Source organism: Hippocampus zosterae, chromosome 11 (assembly GCF_025434085.1).
Source record: "Hippocampus zosterae strain Florida chromosome 11, ASM2543408v3, whole genome shotgun sequence".
NCBI lineage: Eukaryota > Metazoa > Chordata > Actinopteri > Syngnathiformes > Syngnathidae > Hippocampus > Hippocampus zosterae.
In genome coordinates, this window is record NC_067461.1 from 23,817,494 (window position 1) to 23,836,724 (window position 19,231).

The window sequence follows — 19,231 nt, forward strand, 5'->3', positions numbered from 1 at the left end:
GTGTAGTCAAATTAATGCTCATTTAGGTTTCAGGACGTCAACCTGAACTAAATACATGTTGAAATGTGTGCATAAGTCCTTTGGTTTAGGCGTGACACTCATTTTCAGTTTTTATTGCTTTAAATGCACTTTCAGTCCGAGTTGTGCCCGTTTTTTTACTTTGAATGTATCTTCGTAGGAATAAGTTGTGTAGTCAAATTATTGCTCATTGAAGCTTCAGAATGTCAACCTGAACTAAATACATGTTGAAATGTGTGCATAAGTCCTTTGGTTTAGGCGTGACACTCATTTTCAGTTTTTATTGCTTTAAATGCACTTTCAGTCCGAGTTGAGCCCGTTTTTTTACTTTGAATGTTCCTTCATAGGAATGAGTTGTGTAGTCAAATTAATGCTCATTTAGGCTTCAGGAGGTCAACCTGAACTAAATACATGTTGAAATGTGTGCATAAGGCCTTTAGTTTAGGCGTGACACTCATTTTGAGTTTTTATTGCTTTAAATGCATTTTCAGGCCGAGTAGAGCACGTTTTTTTACTTTGAATGTATCTTCATAGGAATAAGTTGTGTAGTCAAATTAATGCTCATTTAGGCTTCAGGAGGTCAACCTGAACTAAATACATGTTGAAATGTGTGCATAAGTCCTTTGGTTTAGGCGTGACACTCATTTTGAGTTTTTATTGCTTTAAATGCACTTTCAGGCCTAGTTGAGAACGTTATGTGACTTTGAATGTACCTTCATAGGAATGAGTTGTGTAGTCAAATTAATGCTCATTTAGGCTTCAGGAGGTCAACCTGAACTAAATACATGTTGAAATGTGTGCATAAGTCCTTTGGTTTAGGCGTGACACTCATTTTGAGTTTTTATTGCTTTAAATGCATTTTCAGGCCGAGTAGAGCACGTTTTTTTACTTTGAATGTATCTTCATAGGAATAAGCTGTGTAGTCAAATTAATGCTCATTTAGGCTTCAGGAGGTCAACCTGAACTAAATACATGTTGAAATGTGTGCATAAGGCCTTTGGTTTAGGCGTGACACTCATTTTGAGTTTTTATTGCTTTAAATGCATTTTCAGGCCGAGTAGAGCACGTTTTTTTACTTTGAATGTATCTTCATAGGAATAAGTTGTGTAGTCAAATTAATACTCATTTAGGCTTCAGGACGTGAACCTGAACTAAATACATGTTGTAATGTGTGCATAAGTCCTTTGGTTTAGGCGTGACACTCATTTTCAGTTTGTATTGCTTTAAATGTACTTTCAGTCCGAGTTGAGCCCGTTTTTTTACTTTGAATGTATCTTCATAGGAATAAGTTGTGTAGTCAAATTAATGCTCATTTAGGCTTCAGAATGTCAACCTGAACTAAATACATGTTGAAATGTGTCCTTTGGTTTAGGCGTGACACTCATTTTGAGTTTTTATTGCTTTAAATGCACTTTCAGGCCTAGTTGAGCACGTTATGTGACTTTGAATGTACCTTCATAGGAATGAGTTGTGTAGTCAAATTAATGCTCATTTAGGCTTCAGGAGGTCAACCTGAACTAAATACATGTTGAAATGTGTGCATAAGTCCTTTGGTTTAGGCGTGACACTCATTTTCAGTTTTTATTGCTTTAAATGCACTTTCAGGCCTAGTTGAGCACGTTTTGTGACTTTGAATGTTCCTTCATAGGAATGAGTTGTGTTGTCAAATTAATGCTCATTTAGGCTTCAGGAGGTCAACCTGAACTAAATACATGTTGAAATGTGTGCATAAGTCCTTTGGTTTAGGCGTGACACTCATTTTGAGTTTTTATTGCTTTAAATGCACTTTCAGGCTGAGTAGAGCACGTTTTTTTACTTTGAATGTATCTTCATAGGAATAAGTTGTGTAGTCAAATTAATACTCATTTAGGCTTCAGGACGTGAACCTGAACTAAATACATGTTGTAATGTGTGCATAAGTCCTTTGGTTTAGGCGTGACACTCATTTTCAGTTTTTATTGCTTTAAATGTACTTTCAGTCCGAGTTGAGCCCGTTTTTTTACTTTGAATGTTCCTTCATAGGAATGAGTTGTGTAGTCAAATTAATGCTCATTTAGGCTTCAGGAGGTCAACCTGAACTAAATACATGTTGAAATGTGTGCATAAGGCCTTTAGTTTAGGCGTGACACTCATTTTGAGTTTTTATTGCTTTAAATGCATTTTCAGGCCGAGTAGAGCACGTTTTTTTACTTTGAATGTATCTTCATAGGAATAAGTTGTGTAGTCAAATTAATGCTCATTTAGGCTTCAGGAGGTCAACCTGAACTAAATACATGTTGAAATGTGTGCATAAGTCCTTTGGTTTAGGCGTGACACTCATTTTGAGTTTTTATTGCTTTAAATGCACTTTCAGTCCGAGTTGAGCCCGTTTTTTTACTTTGAATGTTCCTTCATAGGAATGAGTTGTGTAGTCAAATTAATGCTCATTTAGGCTTCAGGAGGTCAACCTGAACTAAATACATGTTGAAATGTGTGCATAAGGCCTTTGGTTTAGGCGTGACACTCATTTTGAGTTTTTATTGCTTTAAATGCATTTTCAGGCCGAGTAGAGCACGTTTTTTTACTTTGAATGTATCTTCATAGGAATAAGCTGTGTAGTCAAATTAATGCTCTTTTAGGCTTCAGGACGTCAACCTGAACTAAATACATGTTGAAATGTGTGCATAAGTCCTTTGGTTTAGGCGTGACACTCATTTTCAGTTTTTATTGCTTTAAATGCACTTTCAGTCCGAGTTGTGCCCGTTTTTTTACTTTGAATGTATCTTCATAGGAATAAGTTGCGTAGTCAAATTAATGCTCATTTAGGCTTCAGAATGTCAACCTGAACTAAATACATGTTGAAATGTGTGCATAAGTACTTTGGTTTAGGCGTGACACTCATTTTGAGTTTTTATTGCTTTAAATGCACTTTCAGGCCTAGTTGAGCACGTTATGTGACTTTGAATGTACCTTCATAGGAATGAGTTGTGTAGTCAAATTAATGCTCATTTAGGCTTCAGGAGGTCAACCTGAACTAAATACATGTTGAAATGTGTGCATAAGTCCTTTGGTTTAGGCGTGACACTCATTTTGAGTTTTTATTGCTTTAAATGCACTTTCAGGCCTAGTTGAGCACGTTTTGTGACTTTGAATGTACCTTCATAGGAATGAGTTGTGTAGTCAAATAAATGCTCATTTAGGCTTCAGGAGGTCAACCTGAACTAAATACATGTTGAAATGTGTGCATAAGTACTTTGGTTTAGGCGTGACACTCATTTTCAGTTTTTATTGCTTTAAATGCACTTTCATTCCGAGTTGAGCCCGTTTTTTTTTTTGGAATGTTCCTTCACAGGAATGAGTTGTGTAGTCAAATTAATGCTCATTTAGGCTTCAGGAGGTCAACCTGAACTAAATACATGTTGAAATGTGTGCATAAGTCCTTTGGTTTAGGCGTGACACTCATTTTGAGTTTTTATTGCTTTAAATGCACTTTCAGGCTGAGTAGAGCACGTTTTTTTACTTTGAATGTATCTTCATAGGAATAAGTTGTGTAGTCAAATTAATACTCATTTAGGCTTCAGGACGTCAACCTGAACTAAATACATGTTGAAATGTGTGCATAAGTCCTTTGGTTTAGGCGTGACACTCATTTTCAGTTTTTATTGCTTTAAATGTACTTTCAGTCCGAGTTGAGCCCGTTTTTTTACTTTGAATGTTCCTTCATAGGAATGAGTTGTGTAGTCAAATTAATGCTCATTTAGGCTTCAAGAGGTCAACCTGAACTAAATACATGTTGAAATGTGTGCATAAGGCCTTTGGTTTAGGCTTGACACTCATTTTGAGTTTTTATTGCTTTAAATGCATTTTCAGGCCGAGTAGAGCACGTTTTTTTTACTTTGAATGTATCTTCATAGGAATAAGTTGTGTAGTCAAATTAATACTCATTTAGGCTTCAGGACGTCAACCTGAACTAAATACATGTTGAAATGTGTGCATAAGTCCTTTGGTTTAGGCGTGACACTCATTTTCAGTTTTTATTGCTTTAAATGCACTTTCAGTCCGAGTTGTGCCCGTTTTTTTTACTTTGAATGTATCTTCATAGGAATAAGTTGTGTAGTCAAATTAATGCTCATTTAGGCTTCAGAATGTCAACCTGAACTAAATACATGTTGAAATGTGTGCATAAGTCCTTTGGTTTAGGCGTGACACTCATTTTGAGTTTTTATTGCTTTAAATGCACTTTCAGGCCTAGTTGAGCACGTTATGTGACTTTGAATGTACCTTCATAGGAATGAGTTGTGTAGTCAAATTAATGCTCATTTAGGCTTCAGGAGGTCAACCTGAACTAAATACATGTTGAAATGTGTGCATAAGTCCTTTGGTTTAGGCGTGACACTCATTTTCAGTTTTTATTGCTTTAAATGTACTTTCAGTCCGAGTTGAGCACGTTTTGTGACTTTGAATGTACCTTCATAGGAATGAGTTGTGTAGTCAAATTAATGCTCATTTAGGCTTCAGGAGGTCAACCTGAACTAAATACATGTTGAAATGTGTGCATAAGTCCTTTGGTTTAGGCGTGACACTCATTTTCAGTTTTTATTGCTTTAAATACACTTTCAGTCCGAGTTGAGCCCGTTTTTTTACTTTGAATGTTCCTTCATAGGAATGAGTTGTGTAGTCAAATTAATGCTCATTTAGGCTTCAGGAGGTCAACCTGAACTAAATACATGTTGAAATGTGTGCATAAGTCCTTTGGTTTAGGCGTGACACTCATTTTGAGTTTTTATTGCTTTAAATGCTTTTTCAGGCCGAGTAGAGCACGTTTTTTTACTTTGAATGTATCTTCATAGGAATAAGCTGTGTAGTCAAATTAATGCTCTTTTAGGCTTCAGGACGTCAACCTGAACTAAATACATGTTGAAATGTGTGCATAAGTCCTTTGGTTTAGGCGTGACACTCATTTTCAGTTTTTATTGCTTTAAATGCACTTTCAGTCCGAGTTGTGCCCGTTTTTTTACTTTGAATGTATCTTCATAGGAATAAGTTGTGTAGTCAAATTAATGCTCATTTAGGCTTCAGAATGTCAACCTGAACTAAATACATGTTGAAATGTGTGCATAAGTCCTTTGGTTTAGGCGTGACACTCATTTTGAGTTTTTATTGCTTTAAATGCACTTTCAGGCCTAGTTGAGCACGTTATGTGACTTTGAATGTACCTTCATAGGAATGAGTTGTGTAGTCAAATTAATGCTCATTTAGGCTTCAGGAGGTCAACCTGAACTAAATACATGTTGAAATGTGTGCATAAGTCCTTTGGTTTAGGCGTGACACTCATTTTCAGTTTTTATTGCTTTAAATGTACTTTCAGTCCGAGTTGAGCCCGTTTTTTTACTTTGAATGTTCCTTCATAGGAATGAGTTGTGTAGTCAAATTAATGCTCATTTAGGCTTCAAGAGGTCAACCTGAACTAAATACATGTTGAAATGTGTGCATAAGGCCTTTGGTTTAGGCGTGACACTCATTTTGAGTTTTTATTGCTTTAAATGCATTTTCAGGCCGAGTAGAGCACGTTTTTTTACTTTGAATGTACCTTCATAGGAATGAGTTGTGTAGTCAAATTAATGCTCATTTAGGCTTCAGGAGGTCAACCTGAACTAAATACATGTTGAAATGTGTGCATAAGTCCTTTGGTTTAGGCGTGACACTCATTTTCAGTTTTTATTGCTTTAAATGCACTTTCAGTCCGAGTTGAGCCCGTTTTTTTACTTTGAATGTTCCTTCATAGGAATGAGTTGTGTAGTCAAATTAATGCTCATTTAGGCTTCAGGAGGTCAACCTGAACTAAATACATGTTGAAATGTGTGCATAAGTCCTTTGGTTTAGGCTTGACACTCATTTTGAGTTTTTATTGCTTTAAATGCACTTTCAGTCCGAGTTGAGCACGTTTTGTGACTTTGAATGTACCTTCATAGGAATGAGTTGTGTAGTCAAATTAATGCTCATTTAGGCTTCAGGAGGTCAACCTGAACTAAATACATGTTGAAATGTGTGCATAAGGCCTTTGGTTTAGGCGTGACACTCATTTTGAGTTTTTATTGCTTTAAATGCATTTTCAGGCCGAGTAGAGCACGTTTTTTTACTTTGAATGTATCTTCATAGGAATAAGCTGTGTAGTCAAATTAATGCTCTTTTAGGCTTCAGGACGTCAACCTGAACTAAATACATGTTGAAATGTGTGCATAAGTCCTTTGGTTTAGGCGTGACACTCATTTTCAGTTTTTATTGCTTTAAATGCACTTTCAGTCCGAGTTGTGCCCGTTTTTTTACTTTGAATGTATCTTCATAGGAATAAGTTGTGTAGTCAAATTAATGCTCATTTAGGCTTCAGAATGTCAACCTGAACTAAATACATGTTGAAATGTGTGCATAAGTCCTTTGGTTTAGGCGTGACACTCATTTTCAGTTTTTATTGCTTTAAATGTACTTTCAGTCCGAGTTGAGCCCGTTTTTTTACTTTGAATGTTCCTTCATAGGAATGAGTTGTGTAGTCAAATTAATGCTCATTTAGGCTTCAAGAGGTCAACCTGAACTAAATACATGTTGAAATGTGTGCATAAGGCCTTTGGTTTAGGCTTGACACTCATTTTGAGTTTTTATTGCTTTAAATGCATTTTCAGGCCGAGTAGAGCACGTTTTTTTACTTTGAATGTATATTCATAGGAATAAATTGTGTAGTCAAATTAATGCTCATTTAGGCTTCAGGACGTCAACCTGAACTAAATACATGTTGAAATGTGTGCATAAGTCCTTTGGTTTAGGCGTGACACTCATTTTCTGTTTTTATTGCTTTAAATGCATTTTCAGTCCGAGTTGAGCCCGTTTTTTTACTTTGAATGTTCCTTCATAGGAATGAGTTGTGTAGTCAAATTAATGCTCATTTAGGCTTCAGGAGGTCAACCTGAACTAAATACATGTTGAAATGTGTGCATAAATCCTTTGGTTTAGGCGTGACACTCATTTTGAGTTTTTATTGCTTTAAATGCACTTTCAGTCCGAGTTGAGCACGTTTTGTGACTTTGAATGTACCTTCATAGGAATGAGTTGTGTAGTCAAATTAATGCTCATTTAGGCTTCAGGAGGTCAACCTGAACTAAATACATGTTGAAATGTGTGCATAAGTCCTTTGGTTTAGGCGTGACACTCATTTTCAGTTTTTATTGCTTTAAATGCACTTTCAGTCCGAGTTGAGCCCGTTTTTTTACTTTGAATGTATCTTCATAGGAATAAGTTGTGTAGTCAAATTAATGGTGATTTAGGCTTCAGGAGGTCAACCTGAACTAAATACATGTTGAAATGTGTGCATAAGTCCTTTGGTTTAGGCGTGACACACATTTTGAGTTTTTATTGCTTTAAATGCACTTTCAGTCCGAGTTGAGCCCGTTTTTTTACTTTGAATGTTCCTTCATAGGAATGAGTTGTGTAGTCAAATTAATGCTCATTTAGGCTTCAGGAGGTCAACCTGAACTAAATACATGTTGAAATGTGTGCATAAGTCCTTTGGTTTAGGCTTGACACTCATTTTGAGTTTTTATTGCTTTAAATGCACTTTCAGTCCGAGTTGAGCACGTTTTGTGACTTTGAATGTACATTCATAGGAATGAGTTGTGTAGTCAAATTAATGCTCATTTAGGCTTCAGGAGGTCAACCTGAACTAAATACATGTTGAAATGTGTGCATAAGGCCTTTGGTTTAGGCGTGACACTCATTTTGAGTTTTTATTGCTTTAAATGCATTTTCAGGCCGAGTAGAGCACGTTTTTTTACTTTGAATGTATCTTCATAGGAATAAGCTGTGTAGTCAAATTAATGCTCTTTTAGGCTTCAGGACGTCAACCTGAATTAAATACATGTTGAAATGTGTGCATAAGTCCTTTGGTTTAGGCGTGACACTCATTTTCAGTTTTTATTGCTTTAAATGTACTTTCAGTCCGAGTTGAGCCCGTTTTTTTACTTTGAATGTTCCTTCATAGGAATGAGTTGTGTAGTCAAATTAATGCTCATTTAGGCTTCAAGAGGTCAACCTGAACTAAATACATGTTGAAATGTGTGCATAAGGCCTTTGGTTTAGGCTTGACACTCATTTTGAGTTTTTATTGCTTTAAATGCATTTTCAGGCCGAGTAGAGCACGTTTTTTTACTTTGAATGTATATTCATAGGAATAAGTTGTGTAGTCAAATTAATGCTCATTTAGGCTTCAGGACGTCAACCTGAACTAAATACATGTTGAAATGTGTGCATAAGTCCTTTGGTTTAGGCGTGACACTCATTTTCTGTTTTTATTGCTTTAAATGCACTTTCAGTCCGAGTTGAGCCCGTTTTTTTACTTTGAATGTTCCTTCATAGGAATGAGTTGTGTAGTCAAATTAATGCTCATTTAGGCTTCAGGAGGTCAACCTGAACTAAATACATGTTGAAATGTGTGCATAAGTCCTTTGGTTTAGGCGTGACACTCATTTTGAGTTTTTATTGCTTTAAATGCACTTTCAGTCCGAGTTGAGCACGTTTTGTGACTTTGAATGTACCTTCATAGGAATGAGTTGTGTAGTCAAATTAATGCTCATTTAGGCTTCAGGAGGTCAACCTGAACTAAATACATGTTGAAATGTGTGCATAAGTCCTTTGGTTTAGGCGTGACACTCATTTTCAGTTTTTATTGCTTTAAATGCACTTTCAGTCAGAGTTGAGCCCGTTTTTTTACTTTGAATGTATCTTCATAGGAATAAGTTGTGTAGTCAAATTAATGGTGATTTAGGCTTCAGGAGGTCAACCTGAACTAAATACATGTTGAAATGTGTGCATAAGTCCTTTGGTTTAGGCGTGACACTCATTTTGAGTTTTTATTGCTTTAAATGCACTTTCAGGCCTAGTTGAGCACGTTTTGTGACTTTGAATGTACCTTCATAGGAATGAGTTGTGTAGTCAAATTAATGCTCATTTAGGCTTCAGGAGGTCAACCTGAACTAAATACATGTTGAAATGTGTGCATAAGTCCTTTGGTTTAGGCGTGACACTCATTTTCAGTTTTTATTGCTTTAAATGCACTTTCAGTCCGAGTAGAGCACGTTTTTTTACTTTGAATGTATCTTCATAGGAATAAGTTGTGTAGTCAAATTAATGCTCATTTAGGCTTCAGGACGTCACCCTGAACTAAATACATGTTGAAATGTGTGCATAAGTCCTTTGGTTTAGGCGTGACACTCATTTTCAGTTTTTATTGCTTTAAATGCACTTTCAGTCCGAGTTGTGCCCGTTTTTTTACTTTGAATGTATCTTCATAGGAATAAGTTGTGTAGTCAAATTAATGCTCATTTAAGCTTCAGAATGTCAACCTGAACTAAATACATGTTGAAATGTGTGCATAAGTCCTTTGGTTTAGGCGTGACACTCATTTTGAGTTTTTATTGCTTTAAATGCACTTTCAGGCCGAGTTGAGCACGTTTTGTGACTTTGAATGTACCTTCATAGGAATGAGTTGTGTAGTCAAATTAATGCTCATTTAGGCTTCAGGAGGTCAACCCGAACTAAATACATGTTGAAATGTGTGCATAAGTCCTTTGGTTTAGGCGTGACACTCATTTTCAGTTTTTATTGCTTTAAATGCACTTTCAGTCCGAGTTGTGCCCGTTTTTTTACTTTGAATGTATCTTCATAGGAATAAGTTGTGTAGTCAAATTAATGCTCATTTAGGCTTCAGAATGTCAACCTGAACTAAATACATGTTGAAATGTGTGCATAAGTCCTTTGGTTTAGGCGTGACACTCATTTTGAGTTTTTATTGCTTTAAATGCACTTTCAGGCCTAGTTGAGCACGTTATGTGACTTTGAATGTACCTTCATAGGAATGAGTTGTGTAGTCAAATTAATGCTCATTTAGGCTTCAGGAGGTCAACCTGAACTAAATACATGTTGAAATGTGTGCATAAGTCCTTTGGTTTAGGCGTGACACTCATTTTCAGTTTTTATTGCTTTAAATGTACTTTCAGTCCGAGTTGAGCCCGTTTTTTTACTTTGAATGTTCCTTCATAGGAATGAGTTGTGTAGTCAAATTAATGCTCATTTAGGCTTCAAGAGGTCAACCTGAACTAAATACATGTTGAAATGTGTGCATAAGGCCTTTGGTTTAGGCTTGACACTCATTTTGAGTTTTTATTGCTTTAAATGCATTTTCAGGCCGAGTAGAGCATGTTTTTTTACTTTGAATGTATCTTCATAGGAATAAGTTGTGTAGTCAAATTAATGCTCATTTAGGCTTCAGGACGTCAACCTGAACTAAATACATGTTGAAATGTGTGCATAAGTCCTTTGGTTTAGGCGTGACACTCATTTTGAGTTTTTATTGCTTTAAATGCATTTTCGGGCCGAGTAGAGCACGTTTTTTTACTTTGAATGTATCTTCATAGGAATAAGTTGTGTAGTCAAATTAATGCTCATTTAGGCTTCAGGACGTCAACCTGAACTAAATACATGTTGAAATGTGTGCATAAGTCCTTTGGTTTAGGCGTGACACTCATTTTCTGTTTTTATTGCTTTAAATGCACTTTCAGTCCGAGTTGAGCCCGTTTTTTTACTTTGAATGTTCCTTCATAGGAATGAGTTGTGTAGTCAAATTAATGCTCATTTAGGATTCAGGAGGTCAAACTGAACTAAATACATGTTGAAATGTGTGCATAAGTCCTTTGGTTTAGGCGTGACACTCATTTTGAGTTTTTATTGCTTTAAATGCACTTTCAGTCCGAGTTGAGCACGTTTTGTGACTTTGAATGTACCTTCATAGGAATGAGTTGTGTAGTCAAATTAATGCTCATTTAGGCTTCAGGAGGTCAACCTGAACTAAATACATGTTGAAATGTGTGCATAAGTCCTTTGGTTTAGGCGTGACACTCATTTTCAGTTTTTATTGCTTTAAATGCACTTTCAGTCCGAGTTGAGCCCGTTTTTTTACTTTGAATGTATCTTCATAGGAATAAGTTGTGTAGTCAAATTAATGGTGATTTAGGCTTCAGGAGGTCAACCTGAACTGAATACATGTTGAAATGTGTGCATAAGTCCTTTGGTTTAGGCGTGACACTCATTTTGAGTTTTTATTGCTTTAAATGCACTTTCAGGCCTAGTTGAGCACGTTTTGTGACTTTGAATGTACCTTCATAGGAATGAGTTGTGTAGTCAAATTAATGCTCATTTAGGCTTCAGGACGTCAACCTGAACTAAATACATGTTGAAATGTGTGCATAAGTCCTTTGGTTTAGGCGTGACACTCATTTTCAGTTTTTATTGCTTTAAATGCACTTTCAGTCCGAGTTGAGCCCGTTTTTTTACTTTGAATGTTCCTTCATAGGAATGAGTTGTGTAGTCAAATTAATGCTCATTTAGGCTTCAGGAGGTCAACCTGAACTAAATACATGTTGAAATGTGTGCATAAGGCCTTTAGTTTAGGCGTGACACTCATTTTGAGTTTTTATTGCTTTAAATGCATTTTCAGGCCGAGTAGAGCACGTTTTTTTACTTTGAATGTATCTTCATAGGAATAAGTTGTGTAGTCAAATTAATGCTCATTTAGGCTTCAGGAGGTCAACCTGAACTAAATACATGTTGAAATGTGTGCATAAGTCCTTTGGTTTAGGCGTGACACTCATTTTCAGTTTTATTGCTTTAAATGCACTTTCAGTCCGAGTTGAGCCCGTTTTTTTACTTTGAATGTATCTTCATAGGAATAAGTTGTGTAGTCAAATTAATGCTCATTTAGGCTTCAGAATGTCAACCTGAACTAAATACATGTTGAAATGTGTGCATAAGTCCTTTGGTTTAGGCGTGACACTCATTTTGAGTTTTTATTGCTTTAAATGCACTTTCAGGCCTAGTTGAGCACGTTATGTGACTTTGAATGTATCTTCATAGGAATAAGTTGTGTAGTCAAATTAATGCTCATTTAGGCTTCAGGACGTCAACCTGAACTAAATACATGTTGAAATGTGTGCATAAGTCCTTTGGTTTAGGCGTGACACTCATTTTCTGTTTTTATTGCTTTAAATGCACTTTCAGTCCGAGTTGAGCCCGTTTTTTTACTTTGAATGTTCCTTCATAGGAATGAGTTGTGTAGTCAAATTAATGCTCATTTAGGCTTCAGGAGGTCAACCTGAAGTAAATACATGTTGAAATGTGTGCATAAGTCCTTTGGTTTAGGCGTGACACTCATTTTGAGTTTTTATTGCTTTAAATGCACTTTCAGTCCGAGTTGAGCACGTTTTGTGACTTTGAATGTACCTTCATAGGAATGAGTTGTGTAGTCAAATTAATGCTCATTTAGGCTTCAGGAGGTCAACCTGAACTAAATACATGTTGAAATGTGTGCATAAGTCCTTTGGTTTAGGCGTGACACTCATTTTGAGTTTTTATTGCTTTAAATGCACTTTCAGGCCTAGTTGAGCACGTTTTGTGACTTTGAATGTACCTTCATAGGAATGAGTTGTGTAGTCAAATTAATGCTCATTTAGGCTTCGGGAGGTCAACCTGAAATAAATACATGTTGAAATGTGTGCATAAGTCCTTTGGTTTAGGCGTGACACTCATTTTCAGTTTTTATTGCTTTAAATGCACTTTCAGTCCGAGTAGAGCACGTTTTTTTACTTTGAATGTATCTTCATAGGAATAAGTTGTGTAGTCAAATTAATGCTCATTTAGGCTTCAGGACGTCAACCTGAACTAAATACATGTTGAAATGTGTGCATAAGTCCTTTGGTTTAGGCGTGACACTCATTTTCAGTTTTTATTGCTTTAAATGCACTTTCAGTCCGAGTTGTGCCCGTTTTTTTACTTTGAATGTATCTTCATAGGAATAAGTTGTGTAGTCAAATTAATGCTCATTTAAGCTTCAGAATGTCAACCTGAACTAAATACATGTTGAAATGTGTGCATAAGTCCTTTGGTTTAGGCGTGACACTCATTTTCAGTTTTTATTGCTTTAAATGCACTTTCAGTCCGAGTTGAGCCCGTTTTTTTACTTTGAATGTTCCTTCATAGGAATGAGTTGTGTAGTCAAATTAATGCTCATTTAGGCTTCAGGAGGTCAACCTGAACTAAATACATGTTGAAATGTGTGCATAAGGCCTTTGGTTTAGGCGTGACACTCATTTTGAGTTTTTATTGCTTTAAATGCATTTTCAGGCCGAGTAGAGCACGTTTTTTTACTTTGAATGTATCTTCATAGGAATAAGTTGTGTAGTCAAATTAATGCTCATTTAGGCTTCAGGAGGTCAACCTGAACTAAATACATGTTGAAATGTGTGCATAAGTCCTTTGGTTTAGGCGTGACACTCATTTTCAGTTTTTATTGCTTTAAATGCACTTTCAGTCCGAGTAGAGCACGTTTTTTTACTTTGAATGTATCTTCATAGGAATAAGTTGTGTAGTCAAATTAATGCTCATTTAGGCTTCAGGACGTCAACCTGAACTAAATACTTGTTGAAATGTGTGCATAAGTCCTTTGGTTTAGGCGTGACACTCATTTTCAGTTTTTATTGCTTTAAATGCACTTTCAGTCCGAGTTGTGCCCGTTTTTTTACTTTGAATGTATCTTCATAGGAATAAGTTGTGTAGTCAAATTAATGCTCATTTAAGCTTCAGAATGTCAACCTGAACTAAATACATGTTGAAATGTGTGCATAAGTCCTTTGGTTTAGGCGTGACACTCATTTTCAGTTTTTATTGCTTTAAATGCACTTTCAGTCCGAGTTGAGCCCGTTTTTTTACTTTGAATGTTCCTTCATAGGAATGAGTTGTGTAGTCAAATTAATGCTCATTTAGGCTTCAGGAGGTCAACCTGAACTAAATACATGTTGAAATGTGTGCATAAGGCCTTTGGTTTAGGCGTGACACTCATTTTGAGTTTTTATTGCTTTAAATGCATTTTCAGGCCGAGTAGAGCACGTTTTTTTACTTTGAATGTATCTTCATAGGAATAAGTTGTGTAGTCAAATTAATGGTGATTTAGGCTTCAGGAGGTCAACCTGAACTAAATACATGTTGAAATGTGTGCGTGCATAAGTCCTTTGGTTTAGGCGTGACACTCATTTTGAGTTTTTATTGCTTTAAATGCACTTTCAGGCCTAGTTGAGCACGTTTTGTGACTTTGAATGTACCTTCATAGGAATGAGTTGTGTAGTCAAATTAATGCTCATTTAGGCTTCAGGACGTCAACCTGAACTAAATACATGTTGAAATGTGTGCATAAGTCCTTTGGTTTAGGCGTGACACTCATTTTCAGTTTTTATTGCTTTAAATGCACTTTCAGTCCGAGTTGTGCCCGTTTTTTTACTTTGAATGTATCTTCATAGGAATAAGTTGTGTAGTCAAATTAATGCTCATTTAAGCTTCAGAATGTCAACCTGAACTAAATACATGTTGAAATGTGTGCATAAGTCCTTTGGTTTAGGCGTGACACTCATTTTCAGTTTTTATTGCTTTAAATGCACTTTCAGTCCGAGTTGAGCCCGTTTTTTTACTTTGAATGTTCCTTCATAGGAATGAGTTGTGTAGTCAAATTAATGCTCATTTAGGCTTCAGGAGGTCAACCTGAACTAAATACATGTTGAAATGTGTGCATAAGGCCTTTAGTTTAGGCGTGACACTCATTTTGAGTTTTTATTGCTTTAAATGCATTTTCAGGCCGAGTAGAGCACGTTTTTTTACTTTGAATGTATCTTCATAGGAATAAGTTGTGTAGTCAAATTAATGCTCATTTAGGCTTCAGGAGGTCAACCTGAACTAAATACATGTTGAAATGTGTGCATAAGGCCTTTAGTTTAGGCGTGACACTCATTTTGAGTTTTTATTGCTTTAAATGCATTTTCAGGCCGAGTAGAGCACGTTTTTTTACTTTGAATGTATCTTCATAGGAATAAGTTGTGTAGTCAAATTAATGCTCATTTAGGCTTCAGGAGGTCAACCTGAACTAAATACATGTTGAAATGTGTGCATAAGGCCTTTGGTTTAGGCGTGACACTCATTTTGAGTTTTTATTGCTTTAAATGCACTTTCAGTCCGAGTTGAGCACGTTTTGTGACTTTGAATGTACCTTCATAGGAATGAGTTGCGTAGTCAAATTAATGCTCATTTAGGCTTCAGGAGGTCAACCTGAACTAAATACATGTTGAAATGTGTGCATAAGTCCTTTGGTTTAGGCGTGACACTCATTTTCAGTTTTTATTGCTTTAAATGCACTTTCAGTCCGAGTTGAGCCCGTTTTTTTACTTTGAATGTATCTTCATAGGAATAAGTTGTGTAGTCAAATTAATGGTGATTTAGGCTTCAGGAGGTCAACCTGAACTGAATACATGTTGAAATGTGTGCATAAGTCCTTTGGTTTAGGCGTGACACTCATTTTGAGTTTTTATTGCTTTAAATGCACTTTCAGGCCTAGTTGAGCACGTTTTGTGACTTTGAATGTACCTTCATAGGAATGAGTTGTGTAGTCAAATTAATGCTCATTTAGGCTTCAGGACGTCAACCTGAACTAAATACATGTTGAAATGTGTGCATAAGTCCTTTGGTTTAGGCGTGATACTCATTTTCAGTTTTTATTGCTTTAAATGCACTTTCAGTCCGAGTTGAGCCCGTTTTTTTACTTTGAATGTTCCTTCATAGGAATGAGTTGTGTAGTCAAATTAATGCTCATTTAGGCTTCAGGAGGTCAACCTGAACTAAATACATGTTGAAATGTGTGCATAAGGCCTTTAGTTTAGGCGTGACACTCATTTTGAGTTTTTATTGCTTTAAATGCATTATCAGGCCGAGTAGAGCACGTTTTTTTACTTTGAATGTATCTTCATAGGAATAAGTTGTGTAGTCAAATTAATGCTCATTTAGGCTTCAGGAGGTCAACCTGAACTAAATACATGTTGAAATGTGTGCATAAGTCCTTTGGTTTAGGCGTGACACTCATTTTGAGTTTTTATTGCTTTAAATGCACTTTCAGGCCTAGTTGAGCCCGTTTTTTTACTTTGAATGTACCTTCATAGGAATGAGTTGTGTAGTCAAATTAATGCTCATTTAGGCTTCAGGAGGTCAACCTGAACTAAATACATGTTGAAATGTGTGCATAAGTCCTTTGGTTTAGGCGTGACACTCATTTTGAGTTTTTATTGCTTTAAATGCATTTTCAGGCCGAGTAGAGCACGTTTTTTTACTTTGAATGTATCTTCATAGGAATGAGTTGTGTAGTCAAATTAATGCTCATTTAGGCTTCAGGAGGTCAACCTGAACTAAATACATGTTGAAATGTGTGCATAAGTCCTTTGGTTTAGGCGTGACACTCATTTTGAGTTTTTATTGCTTTAAATGCACTTTCAGGCCTAGTTGAGCACGTTATGTGACTTTGAATGTATCTTCATAGGAATAAGTTGTGTAGTCAAATTAATGCTCATTTCGGCTTCAGGACGTCAACCTGAACTAAATACATGTTGAAATGTGTGCATAAGTCCTTTGGTTTAGGCGTGACACTCATTTTCTGTTTTTATTGCTTTAAATGCACTTTCAGTCCGAGTTGAGCCCGTTTTTTTACTTTGAATGTATCTTCATAGGAATAAGTTGTGTAGTCAAATTAATGGTGATTTAGGCTTCAGGAGGTCAACCTGAACTAAATACATGTTGAAATGTGTGCATAAGTCCTTTGGTTTAGGCGTGACACTCATTTTGAGTTTTTATTGCTTTAAATGCACTTTCAGGCCTAGTTGAGCACGTTTTGTGACTTTGAATGTACCTTCATAGGAATGAGTTGTGTAGTCAAATTAATGCTCATTTAGGCTTCAGGACGTCAACCTGAACTAAATACATGTTGAAATGTGTGCATAAGGCCTTTGGTTTAGGCGTGACACTCATTTTGAGTTTTTATTGCTTTAAATGCACTTTCAGGCCTAGTTGAGCACGTTTTGTGACTTTGAATGTACCTTCATAGGAATGAGTTGTGTAGTCAAATTAATGCTCATTTAGGCTTCAGGACGTCAACCTGAACTAAATACATGTTGAAATGTGTGCATAAGTCCTTTGGTTTAGGCGTGACACTCATTTTCAGTTTTTATTGCTTTAAATGCACTTTCAGTCCGAGTTGAGCCCGTTTTTTTACTTTGAATGTTCCTTCATAGGAATGAGTTGTGTAGTCAAATTAATGCTCATTTAGGCTTCAGGAGGTCAACCTGAACTAAATACATGTTGAAATGTGTGCATAAGGCCTTTAGTTTAGGCGTGACACTCATTTTGAGTTTTTATTGCTTTAAATGCATTTTCAGGCCGAGTAGAGCACGTTTTTTTACTTTGAATGTATCTTCATAGGAATAAGTTGTGTAGTCAAATTAATGCTCATTTAGGCTTCAGGAGGTCAACCTGAACTAAATACATGTTGAAATGTGTGCATAAGTCCTTTGGTTTAGGCGTGACACTCATTTTCAGTTTTATTGCTTTAAATGCACTTTCAGTCCGAGTTGAGCCCGTTTTTTTACTTTGAATGTATCTTCATAGGAATAAGTTGTGTAGTCAAATTAATGCTCATTTAGGCTTCAGAATGTCAACCTGAACTAAATACATGTTGAAATGTGTGCATAAGTCCTTTGGTTTAGGCGTGACACTCATTTTGAGTTTTTATTGCTTTAAATGCACTTTCAGGCCTAGTTGAGCACGTTATGTGACTTTGAATGTACCTTCATAGGAATGAGTTGTGTAGTCAAATTAATGCTCATTTAGGCTTCAGGAGGTCAACCTGAACTAAATACATGTTGAAATGTGTGCATAAGTCCTTTGGTTTAGGCGTGACACTCATTTTCTGTTTTTATTGCTTTAAATGCACTTTCAGTCCGAGTTGAGCCCGTTTTTTTACTTTGAATGTTCCTTCATAGGAATGAGTTGTGTAGTCAAATTAATGCTCATTTAGGCTTCAGGAGGTCAACCTGAAGTAAATACATGTTGAAATGTGTGCATGAGTCCTTTGGTTTAGGCGTGACACTCATTTTGAGTTTTTATTGCTTTAAATGCACTTTCAGTCCGAGTTGAGCACGTTTTGTGACTTTGAATGTACCTTCATAGGAATGAGTTGTGTAGTCAAATTAATGCTCATTTAGGCTTCAGGAGGTCAACCTGAACTAAATACATGTTGAAATGTGTGCATAAGTCCTTTGGTTTAGGCGTGACACTCATTTTCAGTTTTTATTGCTTTAAATGCACTTTCAGTCCGAGTTGAGCCCGTTTTTTTACTTTGAATGTATCTTCATAGGAATAAGTTGTGTAGTCAAATTAATGGTGATTTAGGCTTCAGGAGGTCAACCTGAACTGAAAACATGTTGAAATGTGTGCATAAGTCCTTTGGTTTAGGCGTGACACTCATTTTGAGTTTTTATTGCTTTAAATGCACTTTCAGGCCTAGTTGAGCACGTTTTGTGACTTTGAATGTACCTTCATAGGAATGAGTTGTGTAGTCAAATTAATGCTCATTTAGGCTTTGGGAGGTCAACCTGAACTAAATACATGTTGAAATGTGTGCATAAGTCCTTTGGTTTAGGCGTGACACTCATTTTCAGTTTTTATTGCTTTAAATGCACTTTCAGTCCGAGTAGAGCACGTTTTTTTACTTTGAATGTATCTTCATAGGAATAAGTTGTGTAGTCAAATTAATGCTCATTTAGGCTTCAGGACGTCAACCTGAACTAAATACATGTTGAAATGTGTGCATAAGTCCTTTGGTTTAGGCGTGACACTCATTTTCAGTTTTTATTGCTTTAAATGCACTTTCAGTCCGAGTTGTGCCCGTTTTTTTACTTTGAATGTATCTTCATAGGAATAAGTTGTGTAGTCAAATTAATGCTCATTTAAGCTTCAGAATGTCAACCTGAACTAAATACATGTTGAAATGTGTGCATAAGTCCTTTGGTTTAGGCGTGACACTCATTTTCAGTTTTTATTGCTTTAAATGCACTTTCAGTCCGAGTTGAGCCCGTTTTTTTACTTTGAATGTTCCTTCATAGGAATGAGTTGTGTAGTCAAATTAATGCTCATTTAGGCTTCAGGAGGTCAACCTGAACTAAATACATGTTGAAATGTGTGCATAAGGCCTTTGGTTTAGGCGTGACACTCATTTTGAGTTTTTATTGCTTTAAATGCATTTTCAGGCCGAGTAGAGCACGTTTTTTTACTT